This window comes from Pan troglodytes, chromosome 21 (genome assembly GCF_028858775.2).
Source record: "Pan troglodytes isolate AG18354 chromosome 21, NHGRI_mPanTro3-v2.0_pri, whole genome shotgun sequence".
NCBI classification, from domain to species: domain Eukaryota; kingdom Metazoa; phylum Chordata; class Mammalia; order Primates; family Hominidae; genus Pan; species Pan troglodytes.
The window spans coordinates 35,561,747-35,583,355 of NC_072419.2; the positions used below are offsets into that span (position 1 = coordinate 35,561,747).

At 49.8% G+C, this 21,609-nt stretch overlaps 1 protein-coding gene across 40 annotated transcripts in view; it reads right to left on the bottom strand.

The window, feature by feature from the left end:
• The window catches only part of LOC112206537 (uncharacterized), an 80,220-nt gene that overhangs the window by 10,993 nt on the left and 47,618 nt on the right, over positions 1–21,609 (bottom strand). For 3 of the 40 annotated variants that reach the window (XR_010154326.1, XR_010154328.1, XR_010154327.1), the window contains 2 exons: positions 1,909–2,579; positions 1,225–1,429 (listed from right to left, as the gene is read on the bottom strand). The gene's annotated coding sequence lies outside the window, so the exon portion shown is untranslated. Of the gene's footprint in view, positions 1–1,224; positions 19,145–21,609 lie in introns of those variants that run through there. The other 37 variants (XR_010154339.1, XR_010154341.1, XR_010154353.1 and 34 more) reach the window with 31 other exon arrangements.

Genomic DNA, 21,609 nt, shown 5'->3' on the forward strand with positions numbered 1-21,609 from the left:
GTCTCATGCCAGAGGAGCAAGCATCCACCTTGGGACCAGACAGCCTATGGTCAAAGTTGAACTCCACCACTGTTCAGCTGTGTGACTTTGGGCAAGTGACTTTCCCTCTCTGATCCTCAGCACAATCACAGGTCTATGAGGATTGTAGGAGCTGACTGAAAAATGTGTGTCTTAGTTTGAGTTTCCTGGAAGTAGATCCAGAGGAAAAGATTCAGATACAAAAATTTTGTTTGGAGATGACGCTCGGACAGTAATTCTACTGCCAGTTCTTCCTTAGGGTGGTAATCCCAGGAAACACCAGAAGAGGAATGGGGAACTGAGACAGGAAAGGAATGCAGCAGTTAAAGCGACCTTCATCAGGAAAGTTTCCACTGTGGCAGCCAAGACTCAGCCCTGCCAGGTACTTCTGAGAGACAGCACAGAACATGTATCTCAGAGTCATCCCACCAAAAGCAAGGGAGCTGGGATATTTATCCACCAATACCCACCAGTCACTCCTCAGGGCTCCTTCCAAAGACATGATTCCTCCTGAACGCCCTGCCTGCACTGCAAGGGTTAGACCTTGGGTTGAGGGCAGGGGAGCTGACAGCACCTCCAGCAATGAGCAGAAACACAGGCTGGTGTGGACTGTTTCAGTCACTCAGTGACTCCAACACACACACACACCCCACACTCCAACACCAATACAGGGCATATGTACATACACATACATGCATACATGACTGTTACCTGCTTCAATCCTGGTGAATCCATGGGATCAATGATAAGGTGGGAATCAGAGGGAAGAGCAAAATAAAGGGGAGTGAAGGTCTTAGGAACAAAATGCAAATATAGGCAGAAAATCAAGGGGGAAGAGGAGTGGTCTGGACTCCAAATGCTGGCTGGGTGCCACCTGCTCTACATTCACTGTCAGGCATTCCCCAAGCAGCTTTGTGAGGTAGAAGAAATTCCCCTCAATTTACAGGTGGCAGAAATGTAGTTCAGAAAAGAAAACTGATTTTATTAATGTCTTACAGAGTTAGTGGGTGATAGATATGTTTCTGTCCACAAAGCCTACAAATTTTCCTCGTTATGCAGGCTGGGTACCAGGCCTTGCTTCTGGGCTCTGCTACTTTTCCTGCTAGGCAATCATGGCAGAATTGACAAAAACATTTTCCCCCTTCACCACCTGGAGCAGAGCCAATGAGAAGGGCTGGGGAACAGGCCATGAGGCCCTGCACTCACCATTCAATGTCTTCAGGACTGTGGTCCCTCAGGACTCTTGCACCATGTTCTAGCAGCACTCCTGGTGTCTGGGGGTCTTGTGAGGTTGTACAGGATCCAGTAGAGGTCACTGGCTGTGCTGTCATATTCTAAAGGTGGCCAGGCAGGTTTGTGTCTCTTGGCTGCTTCAGTACCAGAGGATGGAGAGTGCCAATGCAGTGAGGCCCTTGGTAGAATGGGAGGAGGGAAGGAAAGGGCAGAATGGAGTGATGTAGGGTCCATCCACCATGTCCCTGGATGGACAGACCCCTGTTCTCATAGTAGCCCCACACCAGGACCACCACTGGCATTCATGAACAGGCCAGCCTCCATTTACACGTCCTCATCTGACAACTCCTTCCCATTTTCATCCTAGAGACAAGACCTCTGAACACACTAGCTCTGAGGGCACCTGATTGTAACCTGAGACAGTCTCTGGAGACTGTTCATCCAAGCAGGATCCCTCCCTTGCCATCTCCAGACCTGCCCCACAAGCTCCCTCCCTGGTCTGCTCTTGTTCACTCATTCCAGTCAGCCTTCTACAGTCATCTCTAACACGTATCTGACTGTCCCCTCCTTTATCCAGCACCTTCCATGGCTCCCCAAAGCACTCCAGATCAAGTTCAAGTTCTTTGATCGGACACTTGATCTCAAGCTGCATTCTACCTCCTGAATTAAGATCCCGGAGAAGCCCACTTGCTCAGGATGATGGTGTCTGAAGTTGTGCACCAAGTCACAGGCCTTGTAGAAGCATCACCCCTCAGGAATGGGTACACTGGCGGCAATATAGTCACTGGATTCCTGCAGGGTGAGGCTGGGGAGAGGAAGTAGCTCCATAACACATATGAAACCCTGGAAACCCTTCCCAGCAAAAATCTCAGGACCACGTTACATGCAGAAATGGGTGCCCTCTGAGCACGCTTCTCTCTGCCTCCCACTCTGAGCTCCCTCCGGGCCCCACATGCCCCATCCTGGACCAGGGCTTGGAGCCCAGCAGGTGTTCAGTCCATGGTATTGACTGCTTCCTGGGCCAGGAGAGCCCTTGGTGGCTCTGTGACTCCTCCTGTGGAACCCCTGCCTCTGCCTTGGGACCTCCCAATTCCCCTGGGAAGCCCCCATGGCTATGGATTGCCACACCTGCCCCGGGATCCTCCAACCCCATAAGACTTGCTTAATGCCTTAGCCCTCCCAGAATATGACGTGTTTCTCAGAAGGTGACTTATCTCCAGGGCCATCTGTGGATGTTTGCTGGGGACCTCTTACTGTTCTTCTTTCTGATCTGCAGGGCAGGGCCCAGAGGAGAAAGCAGCCCAACCGCAGAATGAACAAAGGGCTCACTGCCACAAAAAACAAGCACCAGTCAGCAGTGCTTCTGGAAGGAAAGGAGGTTTCATTCTGCAGAAAGCTCCTTGTTTGGCTTCTTTCTGAAGCCAGGAAGGGGTACTAAGCCCAGCTTACCTGTGGTGCCTACGTTACCATCTGTGCCTAGGATGTGCAATGGGCCCCTGCTCCCACTGCAGGGTTGACGTTCCCTCCAGCTGGAGACCTGGGCTCCTGACATCGCCTGGCCTGTTTGTCCTGCTCTGGATGAGCGTGGAAAGTCTGTACCTGGTATTTTCCTAGGTCCTTGGTTTCCACCTTCTAGACATCCAGCAGGATTGACCTTGCCCAGCCCCATACCTGAAAGGGGTCTCCCTTGAGGAGCAGCCGAGGACCGGGACTCCCCTCCCACGATTCAAAGAGTGGATGAGTGCTCAGCGTCGGGAAATCTGATCTAGACCTATTTTTTCATTTAGGTCACCAAGAGACAACCCCTAACCCCTGAGCTAGGGATGGTGCCAGCTCAGGCATGAGATTCTCTTCCAGCAATGTGATGCTTGCAGGGACAGGCCGAAACCTGGTGACCAGGTCTGCTGTCCTCTGGGTAAGGACAGTGTGCTATTCACCCTGAGAGAGACAGGTGGTGCCAGGACACAGCACTGGGTGCCTGTACCCCTGGCTCTGCAGATACCAGTCATGGAGTTCCTGCCCTCTCCACATTACCTTCTTGCTGCTCCTAGATTTCTTCTAGTCATTAAGCACTTCCAGTCATTTTTCTGTGCATCCAATCTGACATTTTTGTTGTCAGATGAAACACAATAAAGTAAGCTGAGCCACCAGGATTCCTGGAGGGGACCTTGGATGCTGGGTCTTGGGCTCCAGGGCCCTGATGGGACTGAATCAGAAGTAGCCAGGGAAGGATAAACACTGGGGCTGAGCCCCTATGACACAATGGCCATTGTTGGCCTGGCCTTATGGCCCCAAGACACACTGTCCTCAGGCCACAGGCACCATGGGTTTTGGTCAGGTCCCAGCCTCCCAATAGTGTCCTGGCACTAGCGGGTGCTGACCCCTGAGCCACAACCACAGTTCTGGGTTTGGGATTTAGTAAAACCACCTCAGGGGCAGAGTTCTGGGGTTGGGTTTGGCAGGAACTATGGCAACTCCCAGGGATGGTGTGTCACTTCTACTTGCCACCAAATGTGCACATAGGCTGTCGCCCGAGACCAGCCAATCCTACTGGACAGAATGGAGGAAGTCAGGGAACAGGCAGAGTGGACAGCTGGGGTGCAGGCAGAGGCAGGTGCATGCTGGGAGGTCAGGCCTGTGAGGGCTGCGGGGATGTCAGGTGGAGTGGATTCCAGGTGCACCCTCAGTGCATGTGGCAGGTCTCAGTCCAGGCCCTCTGGACCATGGCTGGGTGATGTGGTCACTCCCTGGGGTACTACTGTCAGACCCTGGCCACCCACCCTGGGAAGCATCGTCCCATCCCAGGACTGGACTTTCTGAGTCCTGAGACAGGACAGTGCTGTCCAGGCCTGACAGACTGGGAGAACCTGCCAAGTCCTCCATCCCTAGAACAGCCTCCCACACAGCAAGGACAATCTCTTACCTTCACCTTCAGGGCACTAACTGATCCTTCTCACTCTAAGGCAACAAAGGCAGAGCTGAGGACCTGCACCAGGCTGGGAGCCAGTCCCCTCCCTAAGTGGGCCTGAGGGAAGCACCATCCCTGTCCCAATCCGCCGCTAGTTTCCACCCGGGAGACACATAGGGAAGGGAGGAGGGGGCCTACCAGCTGGCTGATACTGGAAAAGTGGGACCTGGGAGAAGAGGGAGTGCAGGGCTGGCAGGGGATGCTCCAGACCCATGGAGAGCTCGGGCTGCACCATGGTGCTGCCCCTCCTGGGCTGGAGGCTGTGCCCTCTGCAGGAACTGAGAAAGTCCAATCCTGAGATGGGACAGCACTGCCCAGGGTGGTTGGCCAGGGCCTGACAGCAGTCCCCCAGGGAGTGACCACATCACTTGGCTGGGGTCCAGGGAGCCTGGGGTGAGACCTACCCAGTGCACTGAGAGTGCACCTAGAGCCCACCTCACCTGATGCCCCCACAGCCCTCACAGGGTCTGACCTCCCAGCATGCACCTGCCTCTCCCTGAACCCCAACTGCCCACCCTGCCTGTTACCTGGCCTCCTCCATCCTGTGCAGCCCATAGACTGTGACCATCTCTCCAGCCACTCTGGCCCTTCCTTTACCGTTGTCCTCTCAGAATCTCTCAGCAGGATCTCCCAGGTCCATCCAAACACATGCTTTGTCCACTTTTGACTGGGCCCTTGGGCACCACTGGGCTACCCCAGCTGTCCACAGGGCCTTCAATAATGCACATTGCACCTGGCTTATCCAAGCAGTGCTCAGTAGCCCACATTGACCAGGTCCCTGCTGACCAGACCCTGCAAATCAGGTCCTCCCTGACAACACCCTCACTGATTAGACCCTCATGACCAGGCCCCAATAACAAGGCCCCCACTGCCAGGCACACAATGACAAGGACTCCACTGACCAGGACCTTACTGACAAGGCCTCACTGACAAGGCCTCACGGACAAAGTCCTTACTGACAAGTCCTCACTGACTAGGTCATTATTGACAAGGCCTCACTGATCAGGTTCCACTGATCATGACCTCATTCCCTGGCCCCAAAGATGAGGCCCCACTGACCAGGCCTCCAGGGAACAGGTTGCCACTGATCAGGCCACTACTAACCAGGCCTAAGGTCACCAGATGCCCCTGACTGGGACCCTCGTGAGTAGACCCCACTGAACAGGCATGTAATGCTCAGATCCCCGCTGACCAGGTCACCCTGTAGACCAGTGCTACAAAAGTCACCACTGACAAAGTCCTCTCTGACCAGGACCCTACCGATTAGGTCCTACTGACAAGGCTGCCCTGACCAGGGACCCACCGACAAGGGCCTCACTGATGAGGACACGCCTACCAGGCTCTGCTGACTGGGTTCCATGTGCCCAGTCCTCCACTGAATAGCACCCCTTGACCTGGTCACCAGTGCCCCAGCCCATGCTGACCAGGCCAGCACTAAGTCCCAGATGACCAGGTCTCCACTGATCAAGCCCCACAGCCCAGGTTTGCACTGACCAGACACCAAACATCTGGCAGCCAATAGGTCCCCACTCACCAAAACCCCTAAAACTTGATCCCAGTAATAAGACCCTCTCTAAGCAGACCCCTGCTGACCACGATCCCACTAAATAGGCCTCACTGACCTACCACTGACCAGGCCCACAATGATCAGGCCCCTCCTAACCACACCGGAAATCCAAGCGGCAATGACATGTTTCATATGGCAGAAGTTGGAGCAAGACAGAGAGAGGAAAGAGGTTCCACAGCCTTTTAAACTACTAGATCTCATGAGAACTCACTCACTATCAGGAGGATGGCATTAAGGTCTTGGTGCTTTACCATTTGTGAAGGATCCACTCCCACTCCTTTATGATTAAAGCTTTTTCCACCTAGGCCCCGACTCTAACATTAGGGAGTGTATTTTCACATGAGTTTTGGAAGGGGCATAGAGAAAAACCGTATTATTCTGTCCCTGACACCACAAATCTCATGTCCTTCTCACTTTGCAAAATACAGTCATGCATTGCCAGCAGTCTCCCAAAGTCTTAACTCATTTCAGCATTAACTCAAAGTTACAAAGTACAAAGTCTCATCTGGGTCAAGGCTACATTCTCTTTTTCCTACGAGTCTCTGAAATAAAAAGCAAGTTCACTGCGTCTAAAGTAAAATGATGGTACAGGCATTGTGTAAGCTTTCCATATCCAAAAGGAAGACATTTTCCAGAAAGCTTCTTATTTTTATCTAGGCCCCCTCAGCCTGGCCTTCACTGTCCATGTTTCTGTCAGCATTCTTGTCACAACCATTTAACCAGTCTCTAAGATGGCCCAAAAATGTTCTCATCTGTCTGTCTTCTTTTGAGCCCTCCAAACTCTTCCAACCTCTACCCATTACCCAGTTCCGAAGCTGCTTCCACATTTTTAGGTATCTTTATAGCAAAGCTCCAGTCCTCATTTGCCATTTTTGGTATGATTTATTTGGAAAAAGAGGTTTAATTGGCTCATGGTTCTGCAGGGTGGACAGGAAGCACAGTGCTTCTGCTTCTGGGGGGTCTCAGAAATCTTTCAATCATTGCACAATGCAATGAAAGAGCAAATTGTCTCACATGGCAAGAGGAAATCACGGAGAGTAGGGAGTGATATAGAGTTTTTAGTGGCCAGATCTCACGAGGTCACTCATGATTGTGATGAGGACAGTACCAAGGGGATGGTGCTGAACCATTCATGAGAAGTTTGCCTTCATGATTCAATCGCCTTATACCAGGACCCACCTCCAACATTAGGAAATATAACACAACATGAGATGTGGTGGGGACACATATTCGAATGGCGTCATCAGTCTTTGAGTATAAAGACATCCACAGCAGGCTTTATCCAGCCAGCTTCTTTGAGACTCTTTATAGGGCTTGAGGTCTATAGCATATCCACTAAAATATTCCTACTTCAAAAGGCAATAAAGTAAGTGATATTATCATTCTTCAAAAAGTAACCATGGTAGCGTAGGCATTCATAGTATGACTTAGTTCATTTGCTGCTGTTTCTATTTTATCACCATATTAACACTATCCTACACAATTCTATATTCAGCTGGGTTTCAGTTGAGCACAAAATCATCCTTGTACTACCACTGATAGCTGGCACTAGCTCTTTGATACTGTTATCATTCTGCTGTAGAAAGTACCTGTGAACTGGAAAAAGTTCACAATCAAATAACTAGTCATTCAACACTATCAAATTTTAGGTGACTTTTTGAAAAAATAGTATCTCTTGTTGCAAGAAATGCTCCATCTGTGATTTCAAGTCTCTCACTTGAGTGAATTGGATGGAAGTGGTAAATTTCAGCCAAAGTGGCCAAAGAAATCCTGTTCCTGTGATAATGACGCCATCAGCCTCTGTAACTCTGTCTTCCCTTCTGCCACATGTTGCCTGTTGTCCGTGACTTTGGTAAGAGCTTCCTTGTGTACGAGGATGATGTCCAGGATGTTGGTCTGGTGTCCCTGAGACAGCACTAACAGGTCCATGGCTGGCTCCAGGTCCTTCCTGGACTGATTGGCAAAGAGCTCACTGATGTTCTTGAAGGCATCTCTGCTGAAGTGGATGGCCTAGTCAAGCTCCAAGGCCTGGCTGAGGCTGAAGAAAAACTGGCCACCTTCTGAAGCTCTTTCTAAAAGAGCTTGCACTGTCATCTGCTTGCATGTCAACTCATTGGCTGTGAGGTTGAGCTGAGTGTCCTGTGTCCATCTTCTTGGGGAAGCATTTGAAGCCATCAATCTTGCTCTCCCACCCCTAAAGGTTGATGGTCCCCACCTGGGGGTGTGCTGAGGGTCAGAAAGAAGCCAGCACTCACCATCTCATCCTTCTCAGCCTTCCTCTTGCACTCTCTCCAGGCTGTCTCTTCAGTGCTGGTGGGATACATCAGAAAGTGATGGAAGATGTGGCACTGTGCCCACACCCAGAAGCTGGCCATGTGGTTGGCTCATCCACCAGAATGGATGCTCTGGTTGCTCTTTGAGCCAGCTTGGCCTTGACTGGCAATGCACAGGCCCCAGGTATAGACACGTTGCTCTGAGTGAACTTGTCCTGCCTTGGGCCAAATTCTGTCAGGCCAGGGCCACAAAAGGCCGAGTCCCACGGGTGGTAATCCTGGCTGTTTTCTGCACTTCAACATAAAGACCTCCTGAAGATGGCCTGTGGTCTGCCTCTTTGCAACCAAGAAGCCCGCAGTGCCATACGAGCCCTGAGGCATGGACTGGAGCCCCCGAGGCAGCGCACACCCTGCTCCTGAGCCTGCTGCTCAATTTCTCTGTGTGGCTCCATTTGTGTCACAGTTGTTGCACTGACTTGTGCATGCCGGGGAAGGCCAAGCTGGCTCAAAGAGGAATCAGCCACCTCTGCAAGCGTGTGCCTGGAGCTGGTGGACCAGCCACCAACCTGACTTGCTGCCGGTCGGGGTACATCAGTTCTTCTACCCTACAGGTAGGGCCACAGTGCTATCTGCTTTTCCTCAGGCCTCTGCTCCATCAGTCATCAGGAGGCAGCCCCTCAGGCTGTAGGAATCTGGCCATCCCTGCTTCCTTGAGTGGGTGAGGTTGGTGGCTGCTCCACCTGCTCCAGGCACACCCTTGCAGAGGTGGCTGATTCCTCTTTGAGCCAGCTTGGCCTTGCCTGGCATGCACAGGCCCCAGCTACCTATACGCTGTTCCAAGTCAGCTTGTACTGTGTTGGGCCAAATTCTACCTCTGGCCAGGGCCACAGAAGGCCAAGTCCCCTGGGTGCTAATCCTGGCTGCTTTCTGCACTTGAACATAAAGTCCTCCTCAAGACCGCCTGTGGTCTGCCTCTTGGCGACCAAGAAGCCTACAGTGCCATACAAGCCGTGAGGCATGGACTGGAGCCACAAAGGCAGTGCACGCCCCATTCCTGAGCCTGCTGATCATTTCCTCTTTATGGCTCCATTTGTAGTACACTTGTTGCAGTGAGGCTTGTGCATGGCAGGCAAGGCCAAGCTAGCTCAAAGAGCAACCAGCCACCTCTGCAAGGGTGTGCCAGGAACAGATGGACCAGCCGCCAACCTCACTCACTGTCAGATGTGGTACATCAGTTCTTCTACCCTAAAGGTGGGGCCGAGAAGCAGACCACAGGCCGTCTTGAGGAGGACTTTATGTTCAAGTGCAGAAAGTAGGCAGGATTACCACCCAGGGGACTCAGCCTTCTGTGGCCCGCAGTGCCATATGAACCCCGAGGCAAGGACCGGTGCCATCTGCTTTATACAAAAATTAACTTAAGATAGATTAAAGAGTTAAACATGCCACCTGCTTTTCCTCAGGCCTCTGCTCCATCAGCCATCAGGAGGCAGCCACTCAGGCTGTGGAAACCTGGCCATCCTGGCTTCCTTCAGTGGGTGAGATTATTGGCTTGTCCACCTGATCCAGGCACACCCTTGCAGAAGTGGCTGATTCCTCTTTGAGCCAGCTTGGCCTTGCCTCGCATGCACAGGCCCCACCTACTGGCACACTGCTCTGAGTGAGCTTGTCCTGCCTTGGGCCAAATTCTGTCAGGCCAGGGCCACAGAAGGCCGAGTCCTCTGGGTGCTAATCCTGGCTGCTTTCTGCACTTGAACATAAAGTCTTCCTCAAGACGGCCTGTGGTCTGCCTCTTGGCAACCAAGAAGCCTGCAGTGCCATAGGAGCCCTGAGGCATGGACTGGAGCCCCAAAGGCAGTGCACACCCTGCTCCCGACCCTCCTGCTCCTTTCCTATATATGGCTCCATTTGTAGAACGGTTGTTGCACCGAGGCTTGTGCATTCCAGGCAAGGCCAAGCTGGCTCAAAGAGCAACCAGCCACCCCTGCAGGGGTGTGCCAGGAGCAGGTGGGCCAGTCACCAACCTCACATCCTGCCAGTCAGGGTACATCAGTTCTTCTGCCCTAGAGTTAGGGCCACAGTGCCATCTGCTTTTCCTCAGGACTCTGCTCCATCAGTCATAAGGTGGCAGCCACTCATGCTGTTGGAACCTGGCCATCTGGGCTTCCTTGAGTGGGTGAGGTTGGTGGCTCCTCCACCTGCTCCAGGCACACCCTTGCAGAGGTGGCTGGTTGCTCTTTGAGCCAGCTTGGCCTTGACTGGCATGCACAGGCCCCAGGTACTGACACGTTGCTCTGAGTGAGCTTGTCCTGCCTTGGACCAAACTCTGTCAGGCCAGGGTCACAAAAGGCCGAGTCCCACGGGTGGTAATCCTGGCTGCTTTCTGCACATAAAGACCTCCTGAAGATGGCCTGTGGCCTGCCTCTTTGCAACCAAGAAGCCCGCAGTGCCATATGAGCCCTGAGGTATGGACTGGAGCCCCCAAGGCAGCGCACACCCTGCTCCTGAGCCTGCTGCTCATTTTCTCTGTGTGGCTCCATTTGTGTCACAGTTGTTGCACTGACTTGTGCATGCCGGGCAAAGCCAAGCTGGCTCAAAAAGCAACCAGCCACGTTTGCAAGGGTGTGCCTGGAGTGATTGGACTAGCCATCAACATCGCCCACTCAAGGAAGCAGGGAATGCGTGTTTGTACCATGCATTTCACTACAGGTGCATTTCCCCTGAGCTTGGTGGCCTAGGTTTCTTCTAGATTTTTTTATGGTTTTAGGTCTTACGTTTAACTCTTTCATCCATGTTACTTAATTTTTGTTTAAGGTGTATGGGTGTGGCCCAGTTTCAGTTTTCTGCATAAGGCTAGCCAGTTTTACCAAGATCATTTATTAAATAGGGTATCCTTTACCCATTGCTTGTTTTTGTCAGGTTTGTCAAAGATCAGATGGTTTTAGATATGTGGTGTCATTTCTGAGGCCTCTGTTCTGTTCCATTGGTCTATAGATCTGATTTGGTACCAGCCGCATGCTGTTTTGATTACTGTAGCCTTGTAGAATAATTTGAAGTCAGGTACTGTGATGTCTCTAGCTTTGTTGTTTTTGCTTAGGATTGTCTTGGCTATGTGGGCTCTTTTTTGGTTCCATATGAAATTTAAAGTAGTTTTTCTAATTCTATGAAGAAAGTCAATGGTAGCTTGATGAGGATAGCAATGAATCTATAAATTACTTTGGGTGGTATAGCACTCAGGCACAGAAATATCCTTGTGTTAGGCAATATCATTCAGGGCAGAGCCATGGGGAGAGACTTCATCACTAGAACACAAAAAGCAATGGCAACAAAAGCCAAAATTGACAAATGGGATCTAACTAAACTAAACAGTATCTGCAGTGCAAAAGAAACTATTATCAGAGTGAACAGGCAACCCACAGAATGGGAGAAAATTGTTGCAATCTATCCATCTGACAAAGGGCTAATATGCAGAATCTACAAAGAACAAATTTACAAGAAAAAAAACAAACAATCCCATCAAAAAGTGGACAAAGGATATGAATAGACACTTACCAAAGAAGACATTTATACAGCCAACGAACATGTGAAGCAAAGCACATCATCACTGGTCATTAGAGAAATGGAAATCAAAACCACAGTGAGATACAATCTCACACCACTTAGAAAGGCCATTGTTAAAAAATCAGGAAACAACAGATGCTGGACAGGGTGTGGAGAAATAGGAATGCTTTTACACAGTTTGTGGGAATATAAATTAGTTCAACCATTGTGGAAGACAGTGTGACAATTCCTCAAGGATCTACAGCTAGAAATATCATTTGACCCAGCAATCCCATTACTGGGTATATACACCCAAAATTATAAATCATTCTAATATAAAGACACATGCACCTGTCTGTTTATGGCGGCACTGTTCACAACACCAAAGACTTGGAACCAACCAAAATGCCCACCAATGATAGACTGAATAAAGAAAATGTGGCATATATACACCATGGAATACTATGCAGCCATAAACAAGGATGAATTCACGTCCTTTGCTGGGACATGAATGAAGCTGGAAAGCATCATTCTCAGCAAACTAACACAAGAACAGAAAACCAAACACCACATGTTCTCATTCATAATTGGGAGTAGAACAATGGGAACACATGGACCCAGGAAGGGGAACATCACACACCAGGGCCTGTCAGGGTGGGGGGCTAGGAGAGGGACGGCATTAGGAGAAATAACTAATGTAGATCATGGGTTGATGGATGCAGCAAGCCACCATAGCATGTGTATACCTATGTAACAAACCTGCATGTCTGCACATGTACCCCAGAACTTAAAGTATAATTTAAAAAAAAAGAAATTTGCTTTTAATTAAGCTTTTAATCATAGAACTTGTAAAGAAAATCCTTTCGAATCTTTTACTACCACATCATAGCTGGGACAAACTGCTCACGTTCTAAAAGTAACACAAATATCAAACAGAAAGAACTAGACTTAGGAATCAAACTCAGGTTTCTGTAGTGAACAGGGCAGAATCTTCACATTAGGTCACCACCAGTACTCCTTCACTTTGGCCTTGGCTAGCAAAAGAATGGCCTTTTTATGTAGATGAGACCACTTACGTAAAAAAAAAAGTTTTAAAAAATAATTTCTGCTAACTGGAATGTTTTTTGTTGTTGTTTATTTGTTTGTTTTTTTGCAGCCATAGGAGTTTTAGCCAATTCAGAGGCCTTGCTCCCCACAATTTGGAACATTCCTTTGAATTTGACCAAGTCAGGAAGAGATGGGAGAAAAGTGAAACAACAACAATAAAACCCCAAGCATAAACAAACAAAAAGAGTTAAGCAAAACAACAAATGCATAATTCATATGATTACTGAGTGTTCTAATGGTAAGGAGAAATTAAAAGCAGAAATTAAAAGCAACTGGTGAGTAATCTTAAATTTTAGTCATTAAGGAAAAATTTTAAGACAAAACTCAAATTCAGCTACTTACCTGGAAATAAGGCTCAGGCTGGTGATCATTCTCTGCCATCTTAGAAGCTGGAAAAAACTTACACTCACCTTCCCTGTCAGAAGCAAGCTGAAACTCAGGAAAGGAGGTGCCTGCTCTCCATCATCGTGGAAGCAGGAAAACTTGCCTTCCTTGTTGGAAATGAGTAAAACTTCAGAAAAGGAGTTGTACAGCAAAATCAAACTTAGATCTCAACTAGGTTTTGGGAGATCAGGGACCCTCTGCAGGGGAGAAACTCCACAAACTCAGCAAATTATCCTGTTGATTTGGGCAATAAAGATAGCCCAGGTTGGTATCAAGCAATAATGAGATTTATCAAAGGTCAGGGACATCTTTGTAATGTCCTTCTCTGTCTTTTTAAATCTTTATTGGTATATACGTTTTGTCAAAACTAGGAGGGCAACACCTGCTTTTTTCTGTTTTCCATTTGCTTGAAAGATTTTTCTCCATTCCTTTATTTTGAGCCTATGTATGGCACTGCATGTGAGATGGGTTTCTTGGAGATGGCATACTCAAATGGGTCTTGGTTCTTTATCCAGCTTGCCCCCCTGTGTCTTTCAATTGGAGCATTTAGCCCATTTCCATTTAAGGTTAGTAATGGTATGTGTGGATTGGATCTTGTCGTCATGCTGTCAGCTGGTTATTTTGCAGTCTTGTGTATGTGGTTGGTTTTTAGCATCACTGTTCTGTGTACTTTGGTGCATTTTTGTAGTGGCTGGTGATGGTCTTTTCTTTCCATATTTAATGCTTCATTCAGGAGCTCTTGTAAGGTAGATCTGGTGATAATGAATTCTCTCAGCATTTGCTTGTCTGGAAAGGATCTTGTTTCTCCTTCACTTATGCTTAATTTTGCTGGACATGAAGCTCTGGGTTGAAATTTCTTGTCTTTTTTTTTTTAACCATTTAACTCTCTAGCTCTCATTTTAACCATTTTAACTCTCTAGCTGCCTTTAACATTGTTTCTCTCATTTTGACCTTGGAGAATCTGATGATTATATGTCTTGGGGACGATCTTCTCATGGCATATCTTACTGCGGTCCTCTGGATTTCCTAAATTTGAATGTTGGCCTGTCTGGCTAGGTTGGGGACATTCTCATGAAAGATATTCTGAAGTACGTTTTCCAAGCTGCTTCCATTCTCCTCATCTCTTTCAGGTACATTAATCAGTCATAGGTTTGGTCATTTATATAATCCCATATTTCTCGGATGCTTTGTTCATTTCTTTTCCTTCTTTTTTTCCCCCATTCTTGTCTGCCTGTTTTATTTCAGAAAGCCAGTTTTCAAGCTCTGGGATTCTTTCCTCTGTTTGGTCTATTCTGCTGGGTGGTCTTGCACATGAGATGGAGCTGGTCTGACCTCAGCCCTCCTTAGTCTGCTTGCCTCTCCCAGGACCCCAGCCTGGCCACAACTGCTTACAGGGCAATCTCGGGTGCCCACACACACTACAATAATTTTCATAATGCAATCACACATAATCACCATGTGACTCCATTATGAAAATTCTTATAGTGTGCTTTTCAGCTCTATTAGGTCGGTTATGTCTTCTTTATACTTGCTATTTTGTCTGTTAGCTCCTGCAATGTTTTACAATGATTTTTAGCTCGCTTGTATTGCATGACAACATACTTCTTTCACTCAGTGAACTTTGTTCCTACGCATATCCTGAACACTGCTTGTATCATTCCAGACATCTCAGCCTCAGCCCAGTTCTGAACACTTGCTGGAGAGTTGATGCAGTCATTTGGAGGAAGGAAGGCATGCTACTTTTTGAGTTTTCAGTGTTCTCACACAGATTCTTTCTCATCTTTATGGGCTTATCCACCTTCCATCTTTGAGGTTGCTGACCTTAGGACAGGGTATTTTTCTTTTATTGTATTTGATGATCTTGAGGGTTTCATTGCGGTATAAGGTGGATTCAACCAACTGGCTTTGTTTTTGGAGGATTTTGGGGGGGCCAATGTGCAGCTCCCAATTCCTGGACTGTGTGCTTTAACTCTGGGGAACTTGTCTTGGGCCCCAACTTTGTTCTCTGGCTCCTCGAGGTTTGGAGTCCACTGCACTGCGGGGACCGAAGTGTAGCAACTGTGACGGAATGCTAGTGGATGCAAAATTCCCTGCCTCCCTGCGGGTGTTCACCCAGTGGTGGAGACAAGACAGCTGGGGTGTGGGCCAGGGCTCCCCTGCTGTGTGTGTGTTGTACTGGAGGTAGTGTTGGTTCAGAGTGAGCTGCTGGCCAGTGCAGACCATGGTGCCTTCTCTGTGCCCCTCAAAGCAACAGTGGTCGCTCAGGGTATAAGAAGGTCCCTTTTTCTCTGCACAGCATTAGCTCAACGGTGAGGTGCTGGCAGGGGTGGGGTTCTTGGTTCTGTGCCCACCAAGGCTCTGTCTTCAATGGCAGTTGGTGTGGGTTGGTGTGTGTGCTGCACTCCCATGTGCTCTCAGGGCAAGTACAGCAAAACCCACCTGTGTAAATACACACAGCAAAGTGATGTAGGAAGTTTCCATATAAAGGGCTGCAGTATGGAGAGGTAATCTGCAGACTGGTGTGTGGCTGTTGGGGCCACCTTGCTGCAGCTCTCCACTGATCAGGTATGGTCCACTAGCACGGAAGCTATGCTGTGGGCATCCGAGAGTGCCCTGTAAGCAGGTGTGGTCAGGCTGGGGTCCTGGGAGAGGCAAGCAGACTAAGGAGTGCTGACATCAGACCAGCCCCATCTCATGGGCAAGACTGCCCAGCAGAGATCAGGTCTCAGAGGAGAACTCTCTCAAAAGTGAACCCCCAGCACAGCATAGCTGCTTTACACAAACATGGGCAGGCTTCTTTTTTAAGCAAGTCCCCTTTTTTAAGAGAGGAACTCTGGGACCTGATCTCTGCTGGGCAATCTTGAACATGAGATGGGGCTGATCTGAGCTTAGCATTCCTAAAGTGCTGGGATGAAGTGTCTCACAAGGGCAAGTGGAACCTAGAGAGATAGCTGTCCCTGCCCTCTGGGCTCCACATCACCTGACTTGCTGCTCCACCACTCTGCTTTTCTCCTGGGTGCTCCATCCCAGAGAGATGTGAGTTAGCAATCACTTAGCGTAATCAGCCCAGGATGGAGGGTCTGTGTTGTGAGCCCAAGCCAGGGTTCCCTCTCTGGTGATGAGCAGTGTGGGGTGTGTGGCACACGTGGGAGATGGACTGGCTTGTTCGTTGGGTCAACTGCAGCTTATTGGAGGTGTCGATATGGCACTTAGGGTCTTTGCTCCCTTGATATTCTGAGGGTAGCAAGGGCAGTTCCACTGCAGAGACAGTGGCAGAGAGAATTTCATTTGCTCCTGGAAGCTCTGTCCAGGGAATTGCTGAGTTGCTACTGGCTTGATAGCTCCAGTGGTGGACTGGCTGGAGACCCAGGCCAGGAGGACCTTCTTATCAAGTAGACTGTCTGGCAACTTTTCTGTCAGGCTGCTGGTATGCTGGGTGTCCCCTCCAGTCCCTATTTGCCTTGTATTTTCCAGGGAAGATGATAGCCTGCCCCTTCCTCTGGGAGCTCTGGGCCACTGAGGTACGAACTTGTTGCCGATATGAACACACCTATAAGATATGACTGCAGACAAGTTGAGAAGTCTTATCTAGTCAGGAGGAACAAGAACAGGGACTTGCTTAAAAAAAAAGTCTGGCCACGTTTTTCTAGAGCAGCTGTGCTATGCCGGGGGTTCACTTCCACTCCTGGTCGCCTCAGACACTCTGAAGCCCTAAGGCTGAAATGGCTGAGTTGCCCCAACAGCAAAGATGACAGTCTGGTCCTCCTCCTGGGAGCTCTGACTCAGCGAGGCCTGAAACCTCTGTCGGCCAGAGAACAGCAGTGAATGTAGCTGGAGACCCTGGTTGAAAGGCTTCACCCACTGATTAGAAATGTGGTCGGGGACTGACTTAAACAAGAGTCTGGCCACGTTTTTGTAGTGTGGCTGTGCTGTGCTGTGCTGAGGTTCCTCTTCCACCCCTTTTCACCTTGGGCTTTCCAAAGCCCGCAGGCCAGAACGGCTAGTCACCCAAACAGTAATGGTGGTGGCCTGCCCCTCTCTCTGGGAGCTCTGTCCCAGGAACACTTCAAATTTCCATTGGCCAAGGAATGCTGGTGGCGGTAGCTGGAGGCCCCAGTTGGGAGGTCCTGTCCTGTGACGTGGAACAGGGTCAGGGGCCTGCTTACAGAAGCAGTCTGGCCATGATTTGGTAAAGCAGCTATGCTGTGCTGTGGGATCTCTTCTGCCACTGGTCAGTTTGTACTCTCCAAAGCCCTCAGGCTGGAATGACTAAGTTGCCTGAACAGGAAAGATGGAGGCCTGCCCCATCTATTCTCTCAGAGTTCATCTTGTTTGATGGAGCTTAATTTTTAGCCTGTTAATTTTACTGTCTACGTTAGACTTGTTCTGAAAGAATCTGTTATATTTTAGGTTAGATATATGAGAATTCATTTTTTTCTGTAAATAAACCTGTTCATGTCTTGTTCTCTGGAAAGAAATCTCTTTCAACTATCTGACTTTGGTCACAATCATGTAGAGCAGTAGCCAGTCTACAGTGACATAATTGAATTTCCATTTCCAGTGTTTCGTTTTTGTGTCTTACATTGTACAGTTCAGAACTGCGCATTTTATTCCCAATTGTCAAAATGTTAAGCTGTCCACTGTACTGAAATACTGTTTTTGTTAATTCTTCGTCATTCAATTTTTTTAAAGATGTGCACTTTTATCCAACTTTTCTCATCAGAGTACAGATAAGCCCTGGCTGCCTCCAGCCGCTCTCAGGGAGACAAAAACCCTTCATACACTCCAAGTTGGGGTACAAAAAAGGGGGGGCATGAAGGCTAATCATTAAAAATAAAAGTTAAAAGTATTAATGCAAAGATTTAAAAATTTTTGCATTATGTAATTTACACAAAGCAATGCTATCACCTCCTCTGTGTGAACTCGGGAGAGGACTGGGCCATTCTCCTTAGAGAGAAGTAGGGTGGCTTTTAGGAGGGCAAGGGGCTTCCTGAAACAATACATCTCACAATATTTGGAATGACTATTGAAAAGAAGAACAATGTACAGTCAAAGTCCTTGGCGACATTGTAGAACCAGCGGGCGCTGACCCCTGAACCACAACCACAGTTCTGGGTTTGGGATTTGGTAAAACCACCCCAGGGACAGAGTTCTGGGGCCGGGTTTGGGAGGAACCAAGGTGCCTCCCAGGGATGATGTGTCACTCCTGCTTGCCATGAAATGTGCACACAGGCTGTCCCCCTGCCCATCCCATCCCGCTGGACAGGATGGAGGAAGTGAGAGAATAGGCAGGGTGGACAGCTGGGGTGCAGAGAGAGGCAGGTGCATTCTGGGAGGTCAGGACCTGTGAGGGCTGTGGGCTCATCAGGTGGAGTGGGCTCCAGGTGCACCCTCAGTGCACTGGGCAGGTCTCAGGCCAGGATTCCTGGACCCCCGCTGGGTGATGTGGTCACTCCCTGGGGGACTGCTGTCAGACCCTGGCCACCCCCCCTTGGCAGCACCGTCCCATCCCAGGACTGGACTTTCTGAGTCCTAAGACAGGACAGTGCTGCCCAGACCTGACAGACTGGGAGGACCTGTTAAGTCCTCCATCCCTAGACCAGCCTCCCAAAAGCAGGGACAGTCTCCTACCTTTACCTTCAGGGCACTGACTGATCCATCTCATTCTAAGGCAACCAAGGCAGAGCTGAGGACCTGTGCCAGGCTGGGAGCCAGTCTTCTCCCTAAATGGGCCTTAGGGAAGCCTCATCCCTGTCCCAGTGCACTGCAAGTTTCAGCCCAGGAGACACATAGGGAAGGGAGGATGGGGCCTCCCCACTGGCTGACCCTGGAAAAGCAGGACCTGGGAGAAGAGAGAGTGCAGGGCTGGCAGGTGATGCTCCAGGCCCATGGAGAGCTCAGGCTCCACCAAGGGGCTGCCTCTCCTGGGCTGGAGGCTGTGCCCTCTGCAGGATCTGAGGAAGTCCAGTCGTGAGATGGGACAGTGCTACCCAGGGTGGGTGGCCAGCGCCTGACAACAGTCCCCCAGTAAGTGACCACATCACCCGGCCGGGGTCCAGAGAGCCTGGGCCAAGACCTGCCCAGTGCACTGAGGGTGCACCTGGAGCCCACCCCACCTGATGCCCCCACAGCCCTCACAGGGTCTGACCTCCCAGCATGCACCTGCCTCTCCCTGAAACCCAGCTGCCCACCCTGCCCGTTCCCTGGCCTCCTCCATCCTGTGCAGACCATAGACTGTGACCCTCTCTCCGGCCACTCTGGCCCTTCCTTTACCTTTGTCCCGTCAGAATCTCTGAGCAAGATCTCCCAGGTCCATCCAGACACCTGCTTTGTCCACTTTTGACTGGGCCATTGAACACCACTGGGCCACCCCAACTGTCCACAGTCTCCTCGATAACATGCATTTCCCCTGACATTTCCCAGTAGTGCTCAGCAGCCCCCACTGACCAGGTCCCTGCTGAGCAGATTCAGCATATCAGATCCTCCCTGACCACACCCTCACTGATTAGACCCCCTTCACCAGGCCTCACTAACTAGATTCCCGCTGCCAGGCCCACAATGACCAGGACTCCACTGACGAGGACCTTACTGACAAGGCCTCACTGGCAAGGCCTCACTGACCAGGTCCTTACTGACAAGGCCTCACTGATCAGGTTCCACCGATCATGACCCCATTGCCTGGTCCCACAGATGAAGCCCTACTGACCAGGCCTGCAGGGAATATGCTGCCAGTGACCAGGCCCCTGTTAACCAGGCCTGAGGTGACCAGATGCCCCTGACCAGGACCCTAATGAGTATGCCCCACTGAACAGGCATGCACTGCTCAGATCCCTGCTGACCAGGTCACCCCATAGACCAGTGCTACAAAAGCCACCACTGATCAAGTCCTCTCTGACCAGGCCCCCACTGATTAGGTTTCCACGGACCAGCCTGCCCTGACCAGGGCCCCACTGACAAGCGCCTCTGCTGACTAGGTCCCATGTGACCAGGCCTCCACTGAATAGCACCCCTTGACCTGGTCACCAGTAACCCAGCCCAATCTGACAAGGCCATCACTAAGCCCCAGCTGACAAGGTCTCCACTGACCAAGTCCCACAGCCCAGGTTGGCATTGACCAGACACCAAACATTTGTCTGCCACTAGGAACCCACTCAGCAAGACCTGCACTACTAGATCCCTCTAATGAGACCCTCTCTAAGCAGACCCCTGCTGACCACCCCCACTAAATAGGCCTTACTGACCAAGTCCCGACTGACTAGGTCCACTGAGCAGGCCCACACTGATCAGGCCCCTCCTAACCATATCAGAAGGCCAAGCGGCAAAGAGATGTTTCATATGGCAGGAGTAGGAGCAAGACAGAGAAAGGAAAGAGGTGTGACATCCTGTTAGACAACCAAATCACATCAGAGCTCACTCTCAGGAGATCAGCATCAAGAAGATTAACCAATGGTGAAGGATTCTCCACCCACACCACCGCCCACTGCTTCCAGGCAGAAGCCTCCTGCAGAGGCAGAACCTCTTAGGAAACTTCCACTATGGCAGTGCAGAAGGAAAATATAGGCTTTGAGCCCCCACACAGGAGGCCACCATCCTCCAGACTCCAGATTTTTAAGCCCACCAACAGCTCACACCCTCAGTATGGAAAAGCTACAGGCACTCAACACCAACCCAGCCCATGACAGCAGCCATGGGGGCTACACCCTGCAAAGCCACAGGTGCACTGTCCTAGTAGAGGTTTCCCATGAGCCTCTGCCTCTGCAGCAGGTTACTCCCACCCTCCCACCTCCCTACTGACAACCTACTCCTCCCCACACTACCACCCCTTTTCCTTCCACCCCAACCCCCTCCCATCCAAGATTAAATCACCTCCCACCTGGCCCACCTCCAACATTAAGGATGACACGTGAGTTATATAGGGACACACAGCCAACCCATATTATTCTGACCCTGATACCCCAGAACCTCATGTCCTTCTCACAGAGCAAAACACAATCATGCTTTTTCAAAAGTTTCCAAGTCTTAACTCATTCCAAATGTAAAAATTTCCAAGTCTCATCTGAGACAAGGTTACAGTCCCTTCTGCCAATGAGTCCCTGAATTTAAAAGGGATTTCTTTTCCTTCAAGGTACAACAGGCATTGGGTAAGGTTTCTCAATCCAAATGGAAGAAATTCCCTAGAAAAATAACACAAATGCAAATCCAAAACCCAGCAGGACAGTATTCACTCAATCTCACAGCTCCAAAGTCACCAAAAGAACGTACTGTCATGCGGACAGCATTAAGGAGATAGAGTTTACCCATTTGTGAAGAATCTGCTCCCCCACCCTTATCTTTCACTCCCACCCACAAAATAATCTCTCCCATTCTCCCCACACCCCTACCTCCAACACCCACTCTTCTCCATGATTAAATCACCTCCCACCAGGTCCCACCTTTAACATTCTCCACTACAATTCCACATGAGTATTGGTAGGGACACAGAATCAAATCATATTATTCTGGCTCTTGCTCCCCAAATCTTG